Source organism: Leptonychotes weddellii, chromosome 4 (genome assembly GCF_054177405.1).
Source record: "Leptonychotes weddellii isolate Sample4059 chromosome 4, ASM5417740v2, whole genome shotgun sequence".
In the NCBI taxonomy this organism is placed as follows: domain Eukaryota; kingdom Metazoa; phylum Chordata; class Mammalia; order Carnivora; family Phocidae; genus Leptonychotes; species Leptonychotes weddellii.
The window spans coordinates 64345401-64350771 of NC_138372.1; positions in this window are offsets into that span (position 1 = coordinate 64345401).

The following is a 5371-nucleotide window of genomic DNA, read 5'->3' on the forward strand; positions in this document are numbered from 1 at the left end:
CCTTCCTTTGTGAAAACTAGGTTTCATGGTGGAGAAAGGGACATTTAAATATCTAAGGTGGATGTCACCCTGAGGTTAGAAGTAGGGATCTGAAAGAGGAGGCTGTATTTCACCCAAAATTAACCGGGAAACATCAATTAAAAAAAAAAAATGCGTGGTTAGCCTCACGTGAGGGTGAGGAGGAATTCTCTACTACCTTTTGTTAATCATTTTTACATCATTATTTACACTATATTGTGCTTTATACTACCCTTAAACTATTATTCTATATTACACTTTGCACTATTATTCTTCCCAGAAAGGAGCAAGAGTTTTTAAATGGACTTAATGTCATGGGTCCTCATATACTTTATCAGAATTTAAAGTAACAAGGCATTAATAACTCTCACAGAATGTTAAGGAAACTTTTTGAGAAATAAGGAATAAAATTAAATGGTTACACATGTTGTGCCATTGTTATTATGTTAACTGTTATTGTAAATGTTCACAACTCAGGACCAGCAAAAGAGAACTCCCCAGAGCTCCATGTTGCTGAGGAGCTGGGGTACTAGATCCCTAGTGAGGCCAGGCAGCTGTGACTCAGGGCTGGGATGGCCTCAGCCTCAGAAATGTGTGATTCTTCTCTCCCCATGCAGTTGTTTCACTTTCCAAGGAGACAAAAAAGGAACAGACTTGGAGTAAAGAAGATGTCTTTTGTATTAGTATTCTCTCTCTGATTGACAGGGATATAAGAAGGAAGGATAAGGTCTTGGGTGGTTTATCTGAGACCAAACTAGGATTTAGAACCCGGTTACCAGTGACATCTCCTGCCATCTGTTTGTATAAGTTGAGCTTCTTGGAGGGTATGTTTCTGAATGAAGGAGGAAGGGGACATTTTTGCCAGTGACATTTTGAGAAATTGTCAAAAGGAATGATGGGAATAGTGTGATGCCTGCATTCCTTCCTCTCCCATAGAGTCTTCAAATGCTTTTGAATCCACTGAGGAAAGAAGTTAGGTCCAGAAACTGAGGAATTACTTTCAGAAATGACTTTGTGGGATTTCAGGTGTAAGAAGTACTATTTTGGACCCTAGTGACCCAGAGCTAGGGGAGAGGGCCATTCTCTCACCCAGTCTGCCATCAACTTTCGTGCAACCTCGCCACCAATAAAGAAGGACTCTGCCAGTAGAAGGGCATTGGCAGCCAATACACGGTCAAGATAACTTGACTGGGAGCCCAGAGGAGTAGAGCATTAGTGGAATTGCTCCTGAGCACCTGGAAGACCCAGCTGAGGATTTCCTGTCATAAATGAGGGACGTTGGGTGGGGGAAGGTGATTGTTAAACTTAGATGATTATTAAACTTTACTTAGGCTGCAGTATTAAGGTGGATTTATTTGTATTCACAAAACCAGCATGACCTGGAGACATTCAAATAATATTACTTTTAAAATGACAGGAATAAGACAGCTAGAAAAAAAGAAAATAGGTAATGCCTTTGACAAAACTGCAGAGTGAGCCACACCATGTTCAACTTCGATTCAAGAGTATTAAATACCTGGGGCGCCTGGGTGGCTCAGTCAGTTAAGCGTCCGACTCTTGATTTCAACTCAGGTCATGATCTCAGGGTTATGAGTTCAAGCCCTGCGTTCAGTACACATATGTACTGAAATCAGTAAAATGTACTTCTCACTGTGGATTACTGTTTAAAAAAAAAGAAAGAATATTAAGTACCTACTATGTATTGGCCTATTATGTATTGGCCACATACTAAGGCATGTGGTGACATTGACGTCCCAAGGTACTCTTGTGGAGAATATTTAATAGTGTTATTTCTGTTTGCTTTTAGCTATCACTTTTTTTAATCATAGTATTTCTGAGGTAAGTACTATTATTATGTGAAGTACTATTTTCATCCTCATTTTATAGGTGAAGAAACTGAGAATTACAACAATTAATATGTCAAAGGTAACACAGCCAGAAAGTGGCCAAGCTGGGTTTCAAACCCAAACCAACACATGACATTACTTTCCACATACCTTTACTGCCTCCTGCTACACAGAAAGCAAGCTGTACATGGCATTTTTCACTACAGTAGAAAATCTATTTTGTATCTGTTTTTTTAAAATCTATTTTCAACTCTCACGCCTAAAAGGAAATGAGTCATTTCTCAAAGAGGATTTAAATGAGAGTCCTCCCAATGGAAACATTGGGCATCCTTTTCTAGGTTTCTGTGCTCAGAAAAGAAATCCTGAAACAAGAAGTGATCATTGCAGCATAGAGTTGGCCAGTGATTTCTAAATTCTTGCTACAGGTTCTGATTCCAGGAACTCTTGGGTGAGACCTTGGAATCTATATTCTTACTAAGCACTGCAAGTGATTCTGATGCACAACCATTTGACCAGTTTGACCACACCACTCAGGATGAGAGCAGTGTGGGGCTCACAAACATCCAGTCTCCTAGACTTAACCCTTTAACCCCATCACTTGTTGAAAAGGAAATGGGAGACTAGTATTCACATTTATTATACAGAGATGTATTTATTAAATTGTTACTGCCTTTTTCAGTATGCTTTTGATCATTCCGAAAAGTCTTCAGAAATCCTCAAGTTAAAGATTATACTCATTCACAATTACTATTGTATGTGGATACTTGGAACTTAAGGCTCTTTTCAATTATTACATGATATTTTACATAAGAGAAAAAGGAGACTAATTAGAACAGCATTAAATTTATGTATTAACTTTTGGAGAATTAACATGTTGATAATAGTAAGTCATTCCACCCAACATGATAGACTTCTTCATTTGTTTCTATTTTATCTTGTATTTCCCAAGACTATTTTTATAATTTTTTCATATATGTTCTGCACTTTTCTTACCAAATTATTTTTTTGGCACTTGTCTTCCAAATGAAATATTCTTCCCATTTCCTTTTCTATGAGATTTTGCTTGAATAGAGAGAGATGGGTTATTTCTGTAAGTTATTTTTTATTAATCCAACACAGCAAGTTCTCTTATTGTTTTTTCATGAAAATATCTTGGGTTTTCTAAGAAAACAGGCATATCATCAGCATCTGGAACTTTTCTGTTATTTATACCTGTTATTTTATTTACATTTGCTAGAATCACCAATAGAAGTGATTATAGTGATGCCTGTCTCATTCCTGATTTTAAGTGAAATATTTAATTTTTGCCATTTAAGATTTGTTATTGGGCTTTTCTTTATTACATAATAATTTCTATCTGTTCCAGTTTTGCTTCAAGTTTCCCTTGGCATTGGTTGCTTGACCTTTATCTAATGTCTTTTCACCATATATTGATAATGGTTGGGTTTTTCCCCTTTAACTTTTAATGTAATCAATATGTAGATAGACTTCCTGGAATTGAACTATCTTTTCTCTCCTCTACTGAAGGCTGTTTTGTCATAGTGGTTTAGTCTTTTGGTTCATTCCTCTATTATAGTCTCTAATATATTATTTAAACACGTGGCTTTTATAGTCAGAGATGAAATTGGCCCACACTTTCATTGTCGTTGTTGTTGTATTCCTTCTTTGGCTTTGGTATTTGAAATATTCTGGGTTCATAAATGAACTGAGAACTTTCAATCTTTTTCTAAGTCCCACAATAGTTTAAATAATATTGGAATTATCTATTCTTTAACGGTCAGATTAAAAATTCAGCTGTGAATCCATTTGCCTGCTGCCTTTTTCAATAGGAGACCATTAATCACTTTTTCCATCTCTTCTATAATTGGTCTACTTAAGTTTTCACTTTTTCTGTGTCATTTGTGATGATGTATATTTTCCTAAGAAAGTATTCTTTTCGTCTAGGTTTTTTTTTTTTTTTAATGTACTGCTCCAGAGTCACCTTTAGTATTTACTTAAAATTCTTTTCATCTCTTTCTTACTTTCACATTGTTAATCTTGCCCAGGTCTCAGGTTCACTTTCTGGGAAGATGAGGGCTCAAGAAAAACTAAAACCTGTTTTATTGGAAACTCAGTAGGACATCGAAGGCACAAAACATTAATATTTGGGACCTCCCTGACAAAGATGGGTGGGAGTCTTTTTGTTTACTTTGGGAGTTATTGCTACTTGTTTGTTTTCCTAATTTCAGCTGGGCCCATTTTGAGGACAGTAAGTTATCACAGGGATCAGCAATACCAGCAAACTAGAGAGGAACAGCGTCGAAGGCAACAACAGACTCTGATTTCTTATAAATTCAAGCAGAGGGGGGCGCCTGAGTGGCTCAGTCAGTTAAGCATCTGCCTTCGGCGCAGGTCATGATCTCAGGGTCCTGGGATCGAGTCCCGCATCAGGCTCCTTGCTCAGTGGGGAGTCTGCTTCTCCCTCTCCCTCTGCCTCTCCCCCAGCTTCTGCTTGCTCGCTCGTTCTCTCTCCCTCTCTCTCATATAAATAAATAAAATCTTTAAAAAAAAAAAGTTCAAGCAGAGGGGAAGAAAAGTGGCAAACGCTCTATGATAATTGGATGTCCTAAGTTCTGAGGCAACTCTGGCCAGACTGATTTCTTTCCCTGAAATAACTGAGGAACACACTGAGTGGAATTAAAGGTACTTCAGGAGATGAAGAAAGAACCTAGAAAAGATGGAAAAAGAAAGCAAGAATACTAATTGTTGTAGTTACAGTGCCTCCATTTGACCCATAGCTGCTGAAGTTTAAGGAAACAATTTTATAATCAAAGTTTGATGGAGAAGAAAACTTTGGGTGAGTCACAGGACCAATACCCAGAGTCATACAAGAAGTCAAAGACTGGTCCAAAGACTAAAGTCTAGCTTATCTAGCTTATAACCCATAAGGTTACCCCTCTTTCACTTAGGAAGGAATGATTCAAAATAAATCACCAACGAGGCAGATAAGAAATAAAAACTCTCAAATATTTGTCCTACTGACTTTGACTCTATGATTTTTATGATTGGATTCGAAGGACTACAAACGTATCTGGCCCGCAAGCAAAGAGAGTGATCTTCAGTCTTGTGGAGGGTTTCCATAAAGAGTGATATGTTTTGAAGAAAGAACATGGTTCTTCCTATCCAGTGCAACCCCACTTCTTCATTCTATCAAGGATGTGGTTTAAGGCTTTCTGTTTGCTTTTTTCTTATAATTGTAATTTGCATATCTGGTTATTTTAAGGGTGAGACTATAACATTTCTGGTTGATAATTATAACAAACCAATTTGTTAATAACAGGATTTCAGTTCATCAAGTTCATCTCCAGAAAAAATTGTAAATAATTTAACCTAAATCATCCAGACAAGGTAGATTATTATGGTAAGAGAGCTAATAACAATAGTTTTTTTTTTATAATAATAGTATTTTTATTCACTTTTCAATAAGTAAACTACACTATGCTAAGTACTTCATTTACTTCATATAA